The following is a 23,415-nucleotide window of genomic DNA, read 5'->3' as shown; positions in this document are numbered from 1 at the left end:
CCCCAGATGGCAGGATGACCAGTAGATGTTAAATATATTAAAATATAAATTAGATACACAATAAGTATATAGTGTGAATATCTTTACTTCAACAATTGACAAATGCTCCAAACCACAGTTTAATTTATTATTTTCTTGGTAATTGACACTTAGCAAAAGGATGAAGAAAATATAAATAATGAAGATTAAACTTAAAAATGTAAGAACAGTTTTCTTGGGGGGGGGGGTGTGGAGAACTAGTTGTTAAATACTTGGCAGAATTATCCTAGATATATTCTAAATAGTGTAAGCTTTGGGTATTACTCCATTGATAATCTTAAATTCAAGATTTTGAAGCTTTGGAAATCAGATGTATAGGAAGAAAAAATTTGCCTTTATACTATGTGTTGGGAAAAAGAAGAGGATCTCTCACATAGTTTCTAGGAAACATCTCACTTGAACAGTAAAACTAATGTGATTCAGAGGTTAGATATGAGGTATGCTCACCTTCTGAGTTTAATCCAAACCTCATAGCAATATTATAACTTAGGAAAGAACTATGCAAGACTCTTATAGTAAGGATTGAGATCTACCAGAATGTCAAATGATTTCTTTGCCAAACCTTAGTTCAGATTCTGTATTAGGGAGCAAATGATCTTTTTGAGTACTTTGTGTATTTCTTTATTTTTATAAGAACCTGTGAGTTCTTTTGCAGTAGAGGATTTTTCTGTATCAAAAAAGAAATTCAGTCCAATCCATAGGCATTACTACTTTGACTATATAAGAATTCAGATCCTATTGTTTCTATTTGGAAAACAAAAACTTAGAAACATGGAAAAAGCAAACTATATTTAGAAGATTTTTTTTGGAATAATTCTAGATGGGGTCAATGAGTTAATGAGATAGTATTACTTTTAGAAGTTAACCTCCAAGATTATACTTAGTCAATATGGTTTCATATTCTTAGGACAGCTGATCATCATTTAGAAATATAAAGAAGTCAAAAGTCTAATCTGTTAATAGAAAATTAGGATAATTTCCCAACATGATGCTAAAATATTAAAATTGTGACTTCTATATTTATAACCTCAAAGAGTTTACCTGTTACAATTGTCCTACTGACTAGACTAAACAGCTGTTTTAAAATTTTCTTGCACAGTGGAATATATACATAAAATATCTGAAATCCATCAACTAGGATTTATCAAATGCTCACTCTGCCTAGAAACACATCTTTGGACCATTACTGAAATTTCAATCATTGATACGAATCATTGTACGCCCTTTGTGGTTGTGGGAGGCCTTTTAAATCATGAAGACTTGTTGAAATCAAACAGAGCATCATTTTCATTGTTCTAAAGGCCATTTTGTTAGACAAAGGAAAGCTGGTTTCAATCTAAATTATTTTCTTAAATAAGACTTAAAACATGTAAATGAATTACTCAAGCCGTCTACACAGAGTTATCAAATGATTGCATTAGTTTCTCCTATGATGCTTTCACTCAGCATGAATTGCCAAGGGTCAGAATTTTCTTGAACATTTATACATTAAACCATGACATTTAAAGTACCTTAAAGGGATCAAAAAGACCGTTCAATGTTTTGCAGACTCATACATTATAATACATATATGAAACAACTTAGTAAAAGTCATTAGAAAATAGGTTTGCATGAAATATAGGATGGCTGGATTGCTTAGGACATTTTCAGAAAAGGCAGCTAAAAGCTTCTCGGGTTTAATACTTGATTAACAGCACCAACAAGAGCACTGACAACTGACTTACCAAAGAGCCCTACATGATGCCATTTCTCCCAACAACAGCTTCACCCTAACTCAAGATCCTTTTAGTTCCAGTAGATGGAACAGATGAGATAATGAGAGACCAGAGAGTTCAGAGAAGAAACTGCTGCTGAACATCCTAAAAGCTAGTGTTCACATCACCCTCTCTAGGCAGCTTTCAAAGGAGATCACACTTCAAACTTTTGATCATTTCTTTCCTTTCACAGAGTAAGCAAACCAGAGCAGGGGTCTTTTGAAAAATGTTACTCTGACTGTTCTTTCAAACTGCTCATCCTTTTCTTATCCTGTTGTTCTTTCTGAGATAAGCTAGAGATCTGAAAAGTTGATGGATTAGACATAAATCTTCCTCTTCAAAGAAAGATTATAGAGTAAGATTGCCTCTTGACACAAAATTGATAGAAAATATTCCAGCAATCTTCTCTGAATGCAAAATGCAATTGTAATCTAAGTGTATGAATAAACAATTTAAAGAGGAAAATTTTAAGGTCATAACGGTGCAAGGTTGTTATTTGGATTTCTTGATTTTTGTAATATGTATTTCTCATGACATTTTCTATGCCTGCAGTAATCTAATAAACAATATATTTGGAAAATTTAAGAAAGTATTTGGGTCAGTATTTGAAACCAAGCGACTTCATTTTTGCAATACATGTATGACTTCTGAAATTGACCATACATTTCTACCCCAAATAATCCAAGTAGGTTATGACATTGTAAAAGATAAGGATAAAGGGGGTGATGGAGTAAGTTCATTTGGAATTTTAAAATTTGTGGCCTTGATGGTCTCTTCTTTCTGGCTTTTCAGTATACTGCTCTCTCCTTACTCTCTTAAAATACAGTGGCTTTCTATCATCTTCAGGATATAAGAATTAAATACAAAATCTTCTAGTATTCAAAAGTCCTTCATAACTTGCCCCACTTTCATCTCTACCATTTGTTCAGTTTTCTTAGCCCTATTATCCCTACACATATTCTGGGATCCAGAAACACTGATTTTCTTTGAACAAGATACTCTATCTCCTTGCTCCAGGCATTTTTATTGTGTTATCCTCATGTCTGAAATGTTCTCCTTCCTCATCCCTCTCTCCTGACTCCCTGACTTCAAGTCCCACCTAAAATTTTGCCCTCTTTGAGAAGCATTTTTTTTATCCCCCTTAACTCTAATATCTCTCCCCTCTTTCAATTATTTCCAATTTATCCTCAATATAATAATTTTGTATGTAGTTGTCTGCCTATCATGTCTTCTATTAGATTGTGAAGTCCTTGACACGAAGTCTGTCTTTGTATCCTGAGTAATTAGCACATTGGTTGACCTACTGTGGATACTTAAAACAGTTTTATTATTTATTACCTGAGTGCCTTTAAATTTTAACAACTAAAGGCTTTACTAAGAATTTAGGACTGTTTTTATATTCATTATCTTTGATCCTCATAGAAACCCGTGAATTGGATAGTATATTCATTATCTCCATTTTTCAGATGTGGAAACAGACATGCAGGTTATGTGAGTTAACCTGTGTTATATACTTAATGACTGTCAGAGGACGATTCAAACCCAGCCTATTCTGACTAAAGCACTCTATGTCTTTTATCACATTAGACTATGTGCTTCAATAACTGACTACTTTTACAAATATATTCCCCAAGATTCAGTGGATCATAAATTAAAAGTGAAATTTTGCTAACATGTTTCTGGTTCAAGAATATTTCAATTCAGTCAAAAATCTAACATAAAAACAATTTTCTTAAAAAAATTCTATAAAACTAATTTTCAACAGACAGATAGATAGACAGGTAGGTAGGTAGAAAGAAAGAAAGAAAGAAAGAAAAAAGAAAGAAAGAAAAAGAAAGGAAGGAAGGAAGGAAGGAAGGAAGGAAGGAAGGAAGGAAGGAAGGAAGGAAGGAAGGAAGGAAAGAAGGAAAAAGAAAGGAAGAAAAGAAGGAAAAAAGGAAGGAAAGTAGGTAGGAAGGAAGGAAGAAAAAGAAAAAAAAAGAAAGATAAATAGATAGATAGACAGACAGAGAGATAGAAAGATAGATATAAGGCTTGCTTTCCACATGCCCAGATCTCCTAATGTCTAGGTAACTTGCTTTTCTGTGTTTCCCTACCATATTTTTGGAAGTAGCCTCCTTCACTTGGCTCCATAATCAGAACAGGTTATATCTTCAAAAAGGGACAGATTGGGACAGTTTCTTTCATTCTTCTATGATTTTTCCTGCTATGTCCAGATGGTGAAGATTACACATAGTTTACACACAGCATGGGTTCCATGAACTGAGCTGGGAGAAGGGATACCTCTGCCACCCCCTTGCTTTTACTAAGGTTCCAAGAAATGGTCCTACAATGTTTTTTTTTTTTAATTCTGTTCTGTTTTTTTTTTTCTCATCAGTTTCAAGTGCCAGCAGTACTCTCCACAAAATCTGAGCCTGACAAGATGTGGGTTCCAGATAAGATGCTGTAACCAGGGAAGTCCTGACAAGCCAGGGTACCTAGGACTCAAAATAAGAGGATTTTGGACTGGGGTTATGGGGCTATCTTCTACTGGACTCTGATCCCCATGCCCTATACATAGACTCAGGTGACATAAGATATGGGAGAGGAGATTAAACCTGCATGTTTGTATACCACTAATAGAGATGCAATAATTTGTATATTTGTCAATATACCTTTTAAGTATACATTTCTTAGAAAAAGCTAATCTGTTAATGTCTAAATGGAACTATGGTCCATGGAACAAAGTCCTACACCTGAGGAAATAAAATTGATGGAGCCTAGAGTCATTAATAAACTCCACAACTTAGACCCCTTTAACATGCTGAAAATCCCAAGGGAGATAATAGAATAGAATAGAATGTAATATAATATAATATAATAAACATACAATGTAATATAATGTAATTTAATATAATGAAATATATATAATATAATGTAATAATATAGCATGCCAAGCCTTCAAGTAGGGAGACCAGCATAGTCAGTATAGACAGTATAGATAGAGCAGAACACTTAGGATAGAAAACCATGTAAGTAAATATTTACTATTAGTGAATAGGTGGCACAGTGGATATGGTACTGGGCCTAAAGTCAGGAAGATGAATTTCCTTGAGTTCAAAGCTGGCCTTAAATATTAACTAGCTGTCTCACCCTAGATAAGTCACCTAACCTTGTTTGCAACAATTTTTTATCTGTAAAATGTACTTGAGAAGGAAAAGATGTGCTACTCCAGTATTTTTGCTAAGAAAACCTCCCAATGACATCATGAAACCCAGTAAAAACAAAAATCAATGTTTAGTATGGGATTAGCCCAACAGATACAAATATAAGATACCCCCTGATTTCAGGGCACTGAAATAGTTGGGGAAGAGAACACATAAAAAGGAATTGAATTCACAGTGTGGGGAAAGGGAATATAAATCAGGAGACAGAGATAAAAGTCAGGGTTTAAAGATAACATAATGACTGATGTTGTTTCTTCCATAAGTAAAGATTAGAGGGAACTGGAACCTAATAATCAGTGGAAGAGGTCATAGCATAGGAAATGTAGCCAATGTAAGAAGAAGATTGTAAGAAAAGAGGTGAATAGGTAGATTGTGATATAGTTTAACTTGTCTATGAAGAATACATGAAAGCTATGGAGTATATGATTTTTCACAGTTTTCTTTCTTTCTTTTTACAATAGTAATTTATTTTTTCCAAAGACATGTAAAGATAGTTTTCAATATTTAGTTTTGTAAGATTATGTGTTCCAAACTCCCTTTCTTATCTCCTCCTTCCCCAAGACAGCAAGATTAAATATGAGTAATCATTTTTGAGGCAATTGGGGTTAAGTGACTTGCCCAGGGTCACATTGCTGGGAAACGGTAAATGTCTGAGGCTGGATTTGAATTCAGGTCCTCCTGACTCCAAGGCTGGTACTCTATCCATTGCACCATTTAGCTGCTTCTGTGTAATCCTTTTAAACACATTTCCACATTTGTCTTGCTGGATAAGAAAAATCAGACCAGAAGGGAAAAAAAAAAAACATGAAAAATAAAACAAACAAAAAATTACGTATATTTAGTCTCCATAGTTCTCTCTCTGGATGCGATTGGCATTTTCAATCCCAAGTCTATTGGAATACCCTTGAATCAATGCATTGTTGAGAACTAGGTTCATCACATTGAATCATCACATAATCTTTCTGTTACTATGTAGTATTCTCCTGGGTCTGCTAATGTCACTTAATATGATTTCATGTAGATCTTTCCAGACCTTTCTCAAATCAGTCTGCTTGTCATTTCTTATAGAGCTACAATATTGAATTATATTCATATATCATAACTTACTCAGCCATTCCCCATCTGAAGGACATGCACTCAATTTATAATTCCTTGTCACTACAAAAAGAGATGCTATAAACATTTTGCACACCTGGGTCTTTTTCCCTTTTTAATTATCTTTTGGGGATATAAACTCATAGTGAGACTGCTGGATCCAAGGATATGCACAGTTTTATAGCCCTTTTGGCACAGTTCAAAAATTGCTCTCCAGAATATTTGGATAATTTCATAACTCCACCAATAATGTATTAGTGTTCCAGTTTTCCCAGATTACCACCAACATTTCTAATCTTTTCCTGTCATCTTAGCTAACCTGAAAGGTGTTTCACTATTTTTTATATAAATGTAATCTAAAAAATCAATACTGTACCGAGGAAATATTCCCTGTATTAGAATTGTCACTAGTTTTTAAAATAATTCAAATATTTATGAAAATGAAAAATTTTAATAATTAAATTATCTTTAAAAAGATTTGGAAGTTTTAGTAACTATAAGAGCAATGTGTTTAACAGTGGTATATGTCACAGAAAAAAAGTGAATGTGATCTTGGCCTGAATTAAGAACAACTTGGTATAAGCAAATAGAAAATTAAATTAAATTATAATTATCCTTTAGTCTTTTTAAAAGAAATTTCAAAGGAATGTGTTGTATGAGGACTTCGTGTGTATATTTAGTAATATCTGTAGAGTAGAATCAAAATGCATTAGTATTTTTCCTAGAAAGAGAGAACATAATGTCCTGAATGAGTGAGGTTACAGTCCTTCTGTGCTGACCCCAAGTGACAATTGGGGTCAATAATCAATTTGAGGGCATCTAGAAAAGTAGGAGTAGAATGGTCAAAGGTTCAAGATTATACCATACAGGAATAAGATGCAAATACTGAGGATGTCTAACGTAAAGAACACATCAAAGCAATTTTAGGGAAGTGGAAGGACTATCATATGACAAAGCAATTAAACCTGTTCTGCTTGTCCCTAGAACTATGAGCAATGATAAGGTAGTAGAGCAAAATATATTTACATTGTGTTATTAAGAATTTGCTTGTAATGAAAATAGTTGGAACTTCCAGCCAAGATGGAGGAGAGGACACACACATCTAACTAAGATCCTTCTTGCTCTCAGAATATATTTTTTTTTCCATGACAAGGCCTCAGACAAGAATGCTTGATGAAAAAACCACAAATAATTACCAACAGAAGATTTCTGGCGAAATTCGCCAGAAAAGGTCTGTTTTTGTGCATGGGCAGGGATGGTTAGATCAGGCACAGACTGCAGGCAGGCAGTGAGATTATGGAAGGCAACTGCGGCTGAGGAGACTGGGGGGGAGGGGGAAATGGTCTCAGTCAGTAGAAAATCTGAGTGGAGAACTTTATCCTAGTGTGACTACTTTGCCTTGGCAGCAAATCAGTAGATCAGCAGAGAAGCTATAAACAAAGGGAGTAAAGACTATAACCCTCAAAACCTAGGGTCTCTCAGAACCTAGCCACACCCACCTGGAGTATCTCATCACACTCTCAGAATCTCAGAGTGCAGATACAGCACAACCATTGCTGTCTTGGTAGTGCTGCACTGTTGCCCCTGCAGTCTGTAGAAGAAGCTTGGTAATATCATCCAGCCCAAAAAAGCAAACAACATTTGCTTTTTTTGTTAGTTTGTTTTCTTTGATTCTTCTTTGACAAAATTAGCAAAAAATTAAAGCAAGCTCTAACAATAAATAGCTTCTATATGGATGGAGAGCAGACTTTAAACCCTGAGAAGACTAAAAACAGAGTGTCACCACATGAATCCCCAAAGGGAGATATGATTTGGGCCCCAACACACAAGACTCTCATAGAAGAAACGAAAAAGGCTCTCACAAGAGAGCTAGAAGAAAAATGGGGAAAGGAAAGGGAAACTTGGCAAGAGGGTCTGGATAAGTCATCTCACTCATTTAAAGGTAGAATGAATAAAGAATTCAAATCCCTGAAAAACAGAATGAGTAAATTGGAAAAAAGAAAATATCTCTCTAAAAAAATAAAATTGGCAAAATGGAAAAAAAATCCCATAGAACAAAACAACTCACTTAAAAACTCAATTGGACAATTAGAAAAAGATATAAAAAAGTGAGTGAAGAAAATACTTCATTGAAAATCAGAATCAAACAAATGGAATTGAACTGACTTGAGGAGACACCAAGAATCAGTCAAGCCAAACCAAAAATATGAAACAATGGGAAAAATGTCAAATAACGTACTTGGGAAAACAACAGACCTGGAAAATAGATCTATGAGAGGTAATCTGAGAATTATTGGACTTCCTGAAAAATATGATGAAAAAAAGACCCTGGACCCTATTTTCCAGGAAATTATCAAAGAGAACTGCTCAGATGTTAAAGAAACAGAGGGTAAAATAGACATTGAAAGAATTTATCGATCACCTACTGAAAGAGACCACAAAATCAAAACTCCAAGAAATATTGTGGCTAAATTCCAGAATTATCAGGCCAAGTTAAAAATACTACAAGCACTTAGGAAAAAAAATAATAATTCAAATATAGAGGAGCCACAAAAAGGATTACTAAGGATCTAGCAATGTCTACATTAAAGGATCAAAAGGCCTGGAATCTGATATTCCAAAAGATTAAGGAACTTGTTATGCAGTCAAGAATAACTTAACCAGCCAAAATGAGCATTTATTCCAGGGAAGAAGATGGACATTCAATGAAATAGGTGAATTTCAACTATTACTGATGAAAAAAACAAAAACAAAAAAAAAAAAAAAAAAACGGGAATAAACAAAAAGTTTGATCTCCAAATATAGAACTCAAGAAAAACCTTGGGAACTATATTTCTGTTATAAATATACATAAAGAACACATGTATGATTTGTTCTAGAAACTAGAGGTGGAAAGGAAATTGTACCAGAAAATTTGTAAAGTGGGGGTACTACATCTCACAAAGAGGCAAAGGAAATCTATTATAGCTGAGGGAAAGAAGGGAGGGAGATGAACATGTTGTGTATCTCACTCTCATCACAACTGGATTAAAGAGAACAATATTAGAAATATTCAATTTACAGAGAAACTTCTCCCAGCTCATTGAAAAGTGGGAGGGGAAAAGTGAAAAGGGAAGGAGTAAGCTAAGCAGAAAGGAATACAGAAATTGTGAGGAAAGGGGGAGAAACTCCAAGGTGGGGGGAGAGATGCTAAAAAGGGAGGGCTGTAATAGGCAAGTGGTGCTCACAAGTTTAATAATAAGGAGGAGGGGAAGGGGGAAAGAAAGAAGAAAAGCATAAGCAGGGATTAACAAGATGGCAAGTAATACAGAATTAATAATTTTAATCATAAAAGTGAATGGAGTAAATTCCTCAATAAAGTAGAAGCGTATAGCAGACTGGATTAAAAGCCAGAATCCTACAATATGTTTACAGGAAACACATTTGAAGCAGGGTGATACATACAGAGTAAAGATAAAAAGGCTGGAGCAGAATCTATTATCGTTCAGGTCAAGTCAAAAAGCACGGGTAGCCATCCTAATCTCAGATTAAGCAAAAGCAAAAATTGATCTAATTAAGAGAGATAAGGAAGGGCACTATATCTTGCTAAAGGGTAGCATGATTAATGAAGCAATACCAATATTGGAAACATGTGCACCAAGTGGTGTAGTATCTAAATACTTAAAAGGGAAATTAAGAGAACTGCAAGAAGAAATGGACAGGAAAACTATAATAGTGGGAGATCTCAACCTTGCACTCTCAGAATTAAATAAATCAAACCACAAAATAAATAAGAAAGAAGTCAAAGAAGTAAAAAGAATAGTAGAAAAGTTAGGTATGGTAGATCTTTGGAGAAAACTAAATGGAGAAAAAAGGAGTACACTTTTTTTCTCAGCAGATTATGGAACTCATACAAAAATTGACCATATATTAGGACATAAAACCCTCAAATTCAAATGCAGAAAGGAAGAAATAATAAATGCATCCTTTTCAGATCATGATGCAATGAAAATTACATTCAATAAAAAGCCAGGGGAAAATAGACCAAAAAATAATTAGAAACTAAATAATCCCACATAAAGAATGATTGGTTGAAACAGCAAATCAAAGAAACAATTAATAACTTCACCCAAGAAAATGACAATGATGAGACATCATACCAAAATGTGTGGAATGCAGCCAAAGCAGTAATAAGGAGAAATTTTATGTCTCTAGAGACCTACTTGCATAAAATGGAAAAAGAGAAGGTTAATGAATTGGGCTTGCAACTAAAAATGCTAGAAAAGGAACAAATTAAAAACCCCCAGTCAAACACTAAACTTGAAATTCTAAAAATAAAAGAAGAAATTAATAAAATTGAAAGGAAAAAACTATTCAATTAATAAGTAAAACTAAGAGTCGATTTTATGAAAAAAAAACCCAACAAAATAGACAAACGGTTAGTAAATCTGACTTAAAAAAGGAAAGAGGAAAACCAAATTGTTAGTCTTAAAAATGAAAAGACAGAACCCGCCACCAATGAAGAGGAAATTAGAGCAATAATTAGGAGTTATTTGCCCAACTTTATGCCAATAAATTTGATAACTTAAATGAAATGGAAGAATATCTTCAAATATATACCTTGCCCAGATTAACAGAGGAAAAAGTAATTTGGTTAAACAGTCCCATTTTAGAAAAAGAAATAGAACAAGCTCTTAATCAACTCCCTAAGAAAAAAATCTCCAAGACCAGATAGATTTACATATGAATTCTACCAAACATTTAAAGAACAATTAACTCCAATGATAAACTATTTGAAAAAATAGGGATTGAAGGAATCCTACCAAATTCCTTTTATGACACAGACATGGTACTGATACCTAAACCAGGTAGGTTGAAAACAGAAAAAGAAAATTATAGACCAATCTCCCTAATGAATATTGATGCTAAAATTTTAAATAAAATATTAGCAAAAAGATTACAGAAAATCATCCCTAGGATAATACACCATAATCAAGTAGGGGTTATACCAGGAATGCAGGGATGGTTCAAAATTAAGAAAACTATTAGCATAATTGACTATATCAATAACCAAATTAACAAAAACCATATAATCATCTCAATAGATGCAGAAAAAGTATGTGATAAAATTCAACATCCATTCCTAATAAAAACACTTGAGAATATAGGAGTAGATGGACTGTTCCTTAAAATAGTCAGTAGCATGTATTCAAAACCATCATAAGCATCATATGTAATGGGGATTAACTGGAACCATTCCCAGTAAGATCAGGAGTGAAACAGGGTTCCCCCCATTATCATTATTATTCAATATTGTATTAGAAATGCTACCTTCAGGAATAGGAGTTGGAAAAGAGAATAAAGGAATTAGAGTTGGTAATGAGGAAACCAAATTATCACTCTTTGCAGATGATATGATAGTATACTTAGAGAACCCCAGAAACTCTAGAAATTAGAAATTATTAGAAATAATCCACACCTTTAGCAAAATTGCAGGATACAAAATAAAGCCACATAAATCCTCAGCATTTTTATACATTACTAATAAAATCCAACAGCAAGAGATACAAAGAGAAATTCCATTCAAAATAACTGTTGACAGCATAAAGTAATTGGGAATCTATCTACCAAAGGAAAGTCAGGAATCATATGAGCAAAATTACAAAACACTTTCCACACAAATAAAGTCAGTTTTAAACAATTGGAAAAATATTAAGTGCTCTTGGACAGGCCAAGTGAATATAATAAAGATGACAATACTACCTAAACTAATCTATTTATTTAGTGATATGCCAATCAGACTCCCAAAAGACTATTTTAATGACCTAGAAAAAATAACAATAAAATTCATATGGAAGAACAAAAGGTCAAGAATTTCAAGAGAACTAATGAAAAAAAAATCAAATGAAGGCAGCTCTGCTGTACCTGACCTAAAACTATATTATAAAGCAGCAGTCACCAAAACCATTTGGTATTGGCTAAGAAATGTATTAGTTAATCAGTGTAATAGGTTAGGTTCACAGGACAAAGTAGTCAATAACTATAGCAATCTAGTGTTTGAGAAACCCAAAGATTGCAACTTTGGGGATAAGAATTCACTATTCAACAAAAACTACTGGGAAAACTGGAAATTAGTATGGTGGAAACTAGGCATGGACCTGCACTTAGCACTGTACCCCAAGATAAGATCAAAATGGGGCCGTGATTTAGGCATAAAGAATGAGATTATAAGTAAATTAGAGGAACATAATATAGTTTACCTCTCAGACTTGTGGAGGAGAAAGGAATTTGTGACCAAAGAACTAGAGATCGTTATTGATCACAAAATAGAAAATTTTGATTATATCAAATTAAAAGGCTTTTGTACAAACAAAACTAATGCAAACAAGATTAGCAGGGAAGCAATAAACTGGGAAAATATTTTTACAGTTAAAAGTTCTAATGGCCTCATTTCCAAAATCTATAGAGAACTGGCTCTAATTTATAAGAAATAAAGCCATTCTCCCATTGATAAATGGTCAAAGGATATGAACAGACAATTTTCAGATGATGAAATTGAAACTATCTCTATTCATATGAAAGGGTGTTGCAAATCACTATTGATCAGATAAATGTAAATGAAGACAATTCTGAAATACCTCTACACACCTGTTAGATTGGTTAAGATAACAGGAAAGGGTAATGATGAATGTTGGAGAGGATGTGGGGAAATTGGGACACCGACGCATTGTTGGTGGAATTGTGAATACGTCCAGCCATTCTGAAGAGCAATTTGGAATTATTCTCAAAAAGTTATCAAATTGTGCATACCCTTTGATCCAGCAGCGATATTACTGGGCTTACATCCCAAAAAGATATTAAAGAAGGGAAAGGGATCTGTATGTGCCAAAAACGTTTGTGGCAGCCTTTTTTGTAGTGGCTAGAAACTGGAAAATGAATGGATGCCCATCAGTTGGAGAATGGTTGGGTAAATTGTGGTATATAAATGTTATGAAATATTTTTCTGGAAGGAAATGACCAGTAGGATGAATACAGAGAGGCTTGGAGAGATTTACATGAACTGATGCTGAGTGAAATGAGCAGAATCAAGAGATCATTATATACCTCAACAACAATACTGTATGAAGATGTATTCTAATGGAAATGGATATCTTTGAGAAAAAGATCTAATTCAGTTCCAGTTGATCAAGGATGGACAGAAGCAGCTACACCCAGAGAAGGAACACTGGGAAATGAATGTGGACTACTTGCATTTTTGTTTTTCTTCCCAGGTTATTTTTACCTTCTGTATCCAATTCTTCTTGTTGCACAAGAGACCTGTACATATCTGCACACATATATTGTATGTAGGATAACTTTAATAAAATCTTATTTAATATGTATAAGAGTGCCTGCCATCCAAGGGGGTGGAGGGAAGGAAGGGAAAAATTGGAACAGGAGTACAAGGGAAATGTAAAAAAAAAAATATCCATGCATACATTCTGTCAATAAAAAGCTATAATTTAAAAAAAAACCTAAATAGTCTAAAATGGAATAACTATTTTCTTTTTTTTCCTTTTATTTATTTATTTTATTTAATAGCCTTTTATTTACAGGTTATATGTATGGGTAACTTTACAGCATTAACAATTGCCAAACCTCTTGTTCCAATTTTTCACCTCTTACCCCCCACCCCCTCCCCCAGACGGCAGGATGACCAGTAGATGTTAAATATATTAAAATATAAATTAGATACACAATAAGTATACATGACCAAACTGTTATTTTGCTGTACAAAAAGAATCAGACTCTGAAATATTATACAATTAGCTTGTGAAGGAAATAAAAAATGCAGGTGGGCATAAATATAGGGATTGGGAATTCAATGTAATGGTTTTTTAGTCATCTCCCAGAGTTCTTTTTCTGGGCATAGCTAGTTCAGTTCATTACTGCTCCATTAGAAATGATTTGGTTGATCTCGTTGCTGAGGATGGCCTGATCCATCAGAACTGGTCATCATCTAGTATTGTTGTTGAAGTATATAATGATCTCCTAGTCCTGCTCATTTCACTCAGCATCAGTTCGTGTAAGTCTCTCCAGGCCTTTCTGAAATCATCCTGTTGGTCATTTCTTACAGAACAATAATATGGAATAACTATTTCCAAAAGGTAGTGATGTCCCTCACATCTGAGATTTTCAGAGACAGGCTATGTAACCACTTCTAAAGAAAGAAACTCTTTTCCAGGTATATATTAGCCTAAATTATCACTTAAGATCCATTCCAACTCCAAAATTCTGTGATTCCAGATCTGTTTATAATTCATAGAGCAGTGGGGTGGAGCAGTGGATATAGTGCTAGACCTGAAATGAGAAAGATTCATCTTCTTGAGCTCGAATTTGATCTCAGACACTTACCAGCTGTGTGATTCTGGATAAGTGACTTAACTCTCTTTGTCTCATTTTCCTTATGTGTAAAATGGGCTGGAGAAGGAAATGGCAAACCCCCAAATAGGACGAAAAAGTATCAGACACTACATAAAACCAATGCAAAAGTGACTATAATGACTGAACAACCATTACCATTCATAATTTATAGTCCCAAACACTGATTGTCTTTAGTGGTTCACCAATATCACAATTCACTTCCTTTAATCTAATTTAGAATTTTCTAAAAATTGAGTTTGAAAAATGTTATTTATTTGTTTGTTTTTAATTACAAGTATCAGTGCTTCATTTTCCCTTTCCCAATTAAATTCTGCAATTCTAAATAACTAACTAGTCCATCTAATTAATCAAAAAAATTTAAGCATGTGCTCATGTTACTTACTATGTTTAGGATTGTTAAGAGGTTCCCAGAATGACTTTTTTGAGTTGCCATATATCCCAGACACATTGGACCTAGTGCATGCAGCAGTCCCTGAATGTATCAAGGACAAAGTCTTCTTTCTCCCCATTCTACCCTTTGAAATGACAAAAAGTGTTGTTTGAATCCCAAACTGGACTCCTTGTGTATCCTTAGAAATGAACACAGGCTTCTTTCTCTCTGCAGTAGAGTTAGAAATTGTACAGCTGAGACCATCATAAAGAAGACCTTCCCATCTTCATGGTCTATCAGTTCCCAAGAGAAAGGAAAGCAACTTTTGACATTTATTGAATTTTACCTAAATTTGATTTTATATTACATTTGTTATATTTTATATATAATATGTATTTATATTTTAGTATCATTTAGAAAAAGATATTCACAATACAACATTACTAATGCAATACAGAAAAACTCTTTGTGGCAATTGCATTTTGCAGAATGATGAGACGACTGTTTAATAATTATTTTTATTGCTAACTTGGATGAATATAGATGGCAATTTATCACATGTAAAGCTCACATGAATGTATAATGGATAACTATCATGTTGGATCACAGTATCAGTAATATGAATTAAGTTTTATCATATACTTATGAGGAAACAAACCCTGTCCTAAAAAACTTGCATCATACTGAGGAAATATCAGATATATAGACCAAAAAAATAACATTATATATATGAATAGATTGATTGGTAGATAAATAGTGTAGGTATGTGTATGTACATGATAGTATATAAGTATGTTAGGATGTTGGGCTTAAGATGAAATTTAATAAGAGCAGTCTCATATGTATATTGAAACAATTAATTGGAAAAGTACAAAATGCAGTAGCTATGAAAAGACAAGACTGCATGAAAAAAGTTTTGGAACTTTAGTGGAATTCAAAATCAGTATGATTAAGCAATGTGACCTAATAGTTGAAGATGTTAAATATTAGACTCCATTAGGGAAAGCATTGCCTTTTTAATAGAGGAGGGGATATTTTTGCTATACACATTTCTCATATCAAACTTTGATCTACATTTCACATTTTGGGAAGGATATTGAAAAGTGAGAATATATAGTTCAGATGAGCAGAACCAAAAAGACAGAGTAGGGATTGAAGATCTCATTGCACACTAATTGACTGAAAGTTGATTGAAAAAAGAAGAAAAAATAACCTTAAAGACAATGTTCAAGTATTTGAAGGATTTTTTTTAATGGAAAAATGATATATTCTGGCAGATCCCCAGAGTCAGAAATTATGGATGTAAGAGAGAGATAAGTAAATTCCCTATGATATAAAGAAAAAATTTCTAATAATTACAATTATATAAAATGGGAAGGAAGTTTATCAAAAGAAGCCAAGTTTCCCCTCATTGAAGAGTAGTGACTAAATGACTACTTGATGAAGTCTTGTAGAAGGCATTAATTATTATGTCGGTATACCAGAGTATTATCTCCCAAATTTTAAATTCTGAAGAGTACCATTTTTATTTATTAAATTTAATTAAATTCAAAAATTCATTTTTAACTGCCCTTCAGAAGACAACATATGAATGGAATCTAAAAAGCATGTGGAGAATTGCTGGGTGTAGGGTTATAGTGGAGGTTGGGGGAAACAACTTCTTCTGAGATACACTAAGAAGACAAAGCAAAAAGAAAAAAAAATTGGAAAACAAGTCCCTGTTCTCAAGAGGCTTGTGTTTTTCTGCCAGCAATAATATCCATATAGATAAGTAAATAAAATACACATATCTTTAACAAATAAAATAAGAGTGAGTAGCGCATGAGAGCAAATGATAACAATTGGGATCAAAAAAGATGCAACTTGATCCGAACTGTGAATGGAAGTTTTCATTCCAAAAGACAGGAAGATTCCTGAGGCTATGGTAGATAGCCTTTGCAAAGACAAAAGTGAGAAATGTGAAAGCTTGTATTGACATTTTGGGTAAAGAATAATGGTAAGACATGTCATGTGCATAAGAAATGATTCATTTTACATTTTGAGTCAAAGTGACTATTACATTCAATGCACTAGGAAAATAAATACACAGAAAAAAGAAAAAACATACAGGCATGAAAAACTAATTCAGAAACAAATATATTCCCTAAAACAATTTAATATTTTGTGTTTTATGGTTTAAAAGAATGAGTCCACTTAATGAGTCCACTTAATATTTATTGAGTTCCCACTGTTTAGATGCTATTCTATTAGGCACTTAATATCATATCTAAAGAAAGTGCCTTTCTGCATTGTTAATTTTAGGCATTATAAATGTTTGTTCTTTTCCAAAGAAGTTATCACAGCAGATACTTATATGCAAAGATGGAAAAATGATCAGACCATGACATTAAACATCCTCATAAACAGCAGAGATAGCAACATGCTTTCTTGCAGTCATGTGAAATTGTACTGGAATGTAAATAACCAGTTATCTCACTTCCAAAGCATTATAGCTCAGGGACCTTTCTGCCTTAATTTAGCATTAGATTTCTCTCCTTGACATAAGACAGATGAACATTTTATATACAGCTATATATTTTTCTTTCCAAAAATACAATTGTTAAAGTATTATATTTTTGTTTGTTCATTTAAGTATATCAGAAGTTTTCCTATAATTAATATTGAACTTTTAAGCATTTTATTTTTTATTGGTGAGATAAAGGAGTTGTGGTTGAAGAGGAGAAAGAGGCAATAATACTCAAGATAACTAAGTATGACACAGAGTATAAAACATAAATAAGAAATATCCATTTAATGAAACATCACTGAATGGAAGCTACTGAGTGTTATTTATCATATCATTTTATTATTTGGGAACATAAGTACCTACCTTATTATAAAAAAAGGAAGACACTAAAATGAGTCCTTATTCATAGATCCTTGCCAATGTTGTAGAATACTGATGGTTTTGAATTTGGGTTATTCTTCTGACATTTATAACAAATAGCAAACAAAGGAACATTTTTATATACATGTGTCAAATGCGCTCAGGAACACATTAAAATGTATGTACAACCCATGAAAATCTTTACTAAAGTTCTCATAGTACTAGAAATTCATAGGATGATAAAAAGAAAAAAATCTTTAAAGTAAATTTAATTCAATGTTCTACTTCTAAAAACCAAAATAAGGTGGATATGGTCAAATGGCCTAGGAAGATTAAACATCAACATCTTTGGATATCAGTAAACGCAAATGTGTGGGAATAGGTGATTAGGGAATAGGTAATTTGTCATTTTTACATATACAACTGTGGGCAAACATCTCTTAGCAATAGTGGAGCAGCCCTCATATTTAATAAAAGGGTAAGAAAAATAGTACTGGGGTATAATCCCTAAAATGATAGAATGGTATTTCTTTTTTTTTCTATTAATATCTTCTATTTATTACATATCACCTACTTGACATTTCTTTTTTTTTTATTTAATAGCCTTTTATTTACAGGTTATATGTATGGGTAACTTTACAGCATTAACAATTGCCAAACCTCTTATTACAATTTTTCACCTCTTACCCCCCACCCCCTCCCCCAGATGGCAGGATGACCAGTAGATGTTAAATATATTAAAATATAAATTAGATACACAATAAGTATACATGACCAAACCGTTATTTTGCTGTACAAAAAGAATCAGACTCTGAAATATTGTACAATTAGCTTGTGAAGGAAATCCAAAATGCAGGTGGGCAAAAATATAGGGACTGGAAATTCAATGTAATGATTTTTAGTCATCTCCCAGAGTTCTTTCACTGGGCATAGCTGGTTCAGTTCATTACTGCTCCCTTGGAACTGATTTGGTTGATCTCATTGCTGAGGATGGCCAGGTCCATCAGAATTGGTCATCATATAGTATTGTTGTTGAAGTATATAATGATCTCCTGGCCCTGCTTGTTTCACTCAGCATCAGTTCGTGTAAGTTTCTCCAGGCCTTTCTGAAATCATCCTGTTGGTCATTTCTTACAGAACAATAATATTCCATAATATTCATATACCACAATTTATTCAGCCATTCTCCAACTGATGGGCATCCACTCAGTTTCCAGTTAGAATGGTATTTCTTTAAGATAAATCACTCAACATCATAGTAATAAAAGCCTATGCTTCAATTATGAATGCTGAAAAGGCCAAAATTTATTAGTTTTATGAAGACCTACACCTAGAAATAGCACCCAAAAATTGTCACATCCATCATATGTGATTTAAATGATAAAGGGGAAAATCAAAAGATAATTGGAATAACAGACAAGTTCAGTATTTGAATGCAAAATGAAGCAAGGCCCAAACTATGAAATTTTGTCAAGATAACTCACTGGTCATAGCTGCAATCCAAAATGTTGCTCTATATTTGTACATTATATAGCAATATCAAAATAAGTTGATTATATACATTGGAACCAAAGATGGAAAAGCTCTATACAGTTACTAAAAAGGAAGACATAGAGCTAAACTGTGACAGCTTCTTATTGTAAAATTCAAAGTAGGGAAAGCCATCAAACAGACATCTCCCTCTGTAAGGGAGGGATTAATACAATGTTCTACTTCTAAAAACCAAAATAAGGTGGATATGGTCAAATAAATGGCCTAGGAAGATTAAACATCAACATCTTTGGATACCAGTAAACCCAAATGTGCTGGGTGTAGGGTTATAGTGGAGGTTGTGGGAAACAACTTCTTCTGAGATACCTCTGTAAGGTAGGGATGATAAATAGATTTAGAGGTCAAGATATGCTAGATAAAATACCTGAAGAATTATGGAAGGAGGTTCATAATATTTTACAGGAAGCAGCAACAAAAGACTTTTCAAAGAAAAAGATCAAGAAATCAAAATGACTGTCTGATGAGGCTTTAAAAATAGCCAAAGGAAGAAAAAAAAGTAAAGAAAAACCTTGTAGAAATGGAAAAAGAGCATCTCAGGATAAATTCTTCTTTTCTAACAGTAACAGCTTGAATTAATACACTGGGCTAGAATTTGACTGTAAAGTTCCAAAAAATTCTGAATATAGAAACTATAGAAAATAACAAGGAGAGATAAAGTTCTCTTAATTGAACAAAGCAAAAAAAGAATAGAAGGGGAAACATGAGATCTCTTCAAGAAAATTAAAGATATCAATTGAATATTTCTTGCAAAATGGTCATGAAGAAAGACAAAAATGGTAAAATTTTAGCAGAAACAAAAGGTATTAAAAAGAGGAGATACATTCATTATTTCCATTGGTAACACTTCTGTGTCCAATTTTAACATACAAAAGACCATAATATTGAGTTCAGAAGTTATAATTCCACTGTCATTTATAGAGAAAAATATTTTCTTTCACCCATTTGTTGTTCACCTTATAATTTGATCTCTAAACATTCTAGGGAATACCTAGGTTGAATGAGTCTCACATTAAGCTTTCTGAAATCTTGCTTTTGGTCTACTCATATAAACATTAATTTATTTAAAAAATAAAACTTTGAGTTTGAAATTAGGAACATAGAATTAATGACTAATAATAAAACAAATCATTTCACTCATGTAATTTTCTGTTTGAAAAGCAAACTTGCATAATTGATAGAAAATTGACCTGGACATCAAGAGAACCTGGATTCAGGATTTACCTCTGAAACATACTAAGTATGTCATCCTGGGTAAGTCACTTTAACTTTCAATATTCTAGACAACTCTAAAATTAGAACTTCCAGAATTGCCAACCTTCATTAAAAAAAGGGCGATCCCTTGTCTGAGAGTTCCAAATAGCAATGAAATTGCAGCTGCAGACTCTCTCTTATTCTTTGTTTATTACAGGTTTTGTTTGGAGAAAACACTCTTTGTTTAAGCAAACTAGTACCATTTTGAATTCATACAAGCTATTTGAAAGTCAATAAAGATTGTCCAACATATCAAATTATCTCTTTTAAAACAATTTTCAGTGGATTAATTGACAATGTCTCATACTCCTTTCACCTAACAATTACTTTGTTCTTCGAATTACTATTAGAAAAATGATAGAACCCATTAAAATTGGTCATTATTCTCAGCTAGAATAATTTTTGGTTTCAGGATATTTATATTGGGGGAAAATAGGCTATATTTTTCACTCCTCAATGTCCTTCAGGATTCTGTTATAAGGATGCACATCATCTAACATTTTTCCACGTACATGTTTCTAAGTTGTCCTGGTGCTTGGTGGAATACACCACAGGGATCACAACACACTGTCACTGTCAATTGTGAAATGGTTCTCTGAGTGTCCTGCTACAGCACAGAAATGTAACCACACATTCATTTCCTTCAGGGGACTTCTCTATTGGACATTTCCCAAGTGTTCAGATTTTTTCCAACAGTATACAGTCTCCTTTCCCTTTAGACATCTGGAAACTGCAGGGTAGCTATGAAACACAGTTTTACATGTAGCAAAGAAAAGGTATCTTGACATGTCTTTTCCTTCTGCATGAACAAACTTGCAGAGAAGCAAAAGAGTTGCTCAGGGTAAATACTTTTTTTCTAATAGTAACAGCTGGTATTAACACATGATGCCTAGAATTTGACTGAAAATATCAATTTAATTTATCCTATATTTATTTGATTATTAAAATATTTTAATATTTTTCTATGATTTATATTTTAGAAAATCAATGAAAACAAAGATTTCTATCAATAACTTACCATTAATTTCTCACAGAATTTGAAACGGATTAAATTTGAAGAAATGGCATTATGGTATATGTGTTTTGGCATTTGAAGACCTGTGTGGACAGAAAGATTTCATTTAACCTCTCTGAAGTATTTTTTTTTCCATCAGTAAAATCAGATTGATAGAGTAGGTATCTAATGTCTCCATAAAATCGAAGTCCTCTGAATGTTGGAAGGTTTTCATCCTGCAAAAAGTGAGAGGGACAGAAAGTTAGTCCAGTATAATTATTTCCTTTAAATAATATTATTATCATGAGTACTACTTTTATCTCACATTTAAATGATACCTGGGGGCAAAGCCATGATGGAGAGGGCACATGATTCTTTCTGAGCTCTCCTACTACTCACACTAAATAAGAAATTCAGGATCTGAAATAGTGCTAGAGTGACAGAATTCACCAATATTGGGAAGTGCAGCAAATTACCAGCAGAAGATAATTTCAAAGATCATCAGAAAAGGTCTATTTTGATAGAGCATGGCACAACAGGAGGCCAGGAACAGACATGGAGGCTAGAACATGCTGAGCAGACTAGGGGTAGGGTGCAGTCTCCATGAGGCAGTGAAGCTAAGGGGAGGATTCTACCACAGTGTTAACTATTCTGCCCAGTCAGCAAAGCAAAGTTGTTTTTGTTGTTGTTGTTGTTGTTGTTGTTGTTTTGTTTTGTTTTGTTTTTTGTTTTTTTTATTATAGCTTTTTATTTACAAGATAAATGCATTGACATGTGAGCCTTATCAGGCCTTTCTGAAATCATCCTGTTAATCAGTTCTTATAGAACAATAATATTCCTTAACATTCATATACCACAATTTGTTCAGCCATTCTCCAATTGATGGGCATCCACTCAGTTTCCAGTTTCTGGCCACTACAAAAAAAGCTGCCACAAATATTTTTCTACATGTGTATTTGTTCCCTTTCTTTAAGATCTCTTTGGGATATAAGCCCAGCAGTAACACTGCTGGATCAGAGGGTAGTTTGATAACTTTTTGAGGATGATTCCAAATCGTTTTCCAGAATGGCTGGATATACTCATAATTCCACTAACAATGTATCAGTGTCCCAGTTTTCCCACATCCCCATCAAATATTATGCATTATCTTTTGCTGTTGTTCTAGCCAATCTGACAGTTATATAGTGGTATCTCAGAGTTGTCTTAATTTGCATTCTCTGATTAATAATGACTTGGAGCATCTCTTCATATGGTTAGAAATAGTTTCAATTTCTTCATCTGAGAATTGTCTGTTCATATCCTTTGACCATTTATCAATTGGAGAATGGCTTGATTTTTTATAAATTAGAGTCAATTCTCTATATATTTTGGAAATGAGGCCTTTATCAGAACCTTTGACTGTAAAAATATTTCCCAGTTTATTGCTTCCCTTCTAAACTTGTCTGCATTAGTTTTGCTTGTACAAAAACTTTTCAATATAATATACTCAAATTTTTCTATTTTGTGATCAATAACAACTTCTAGTTCTTCTTTGGTCATAAATTCCTTCCTTCTTCAGAGGTCTGAGAAGTAAACTATCCTATGTTCTTCTAATTTATTTATAATCTCATTCTTTATTTTGACCTTATCTTGGTCCATGATGTTAAGTGTGGGTCAATGTCTAGTTTCTGTCATACTAATTTCCAATTTTCCCAGCAGTTTTTGTCAAACAGTGTGTTCTTACCCCAAGAGCTGGGGTCTTTGGGTTTATCAAACACTAGATTATTAAAGTTATTGACTATTTTGTCCTTGGAAACTAACCCATTCCACTGATCGACGAGTCTACTTCTTGGCCAATACCAAATGTTTGGTAACCACTGCTTAATAATATAATTTTAGATCTGGTA

The sequence above is a fragment of the Sarcophilus harrisii genome, chromosome 1, assembly GCF_902635505.1.
Source record: "Sarcophilus harrisii chromosome 1, mSarHar1.11, whole genome shotgun sequence".
Taxonomy (NCBI): Eukaryota; Metazoa; Chordata; class Mammalia; order Dasyuromorphia; family Dasyuridae; genus Sarcophilus; species Sarcophilus harrisii.
Note: the sequence above shows the minus strand (reverse complement) of the source record.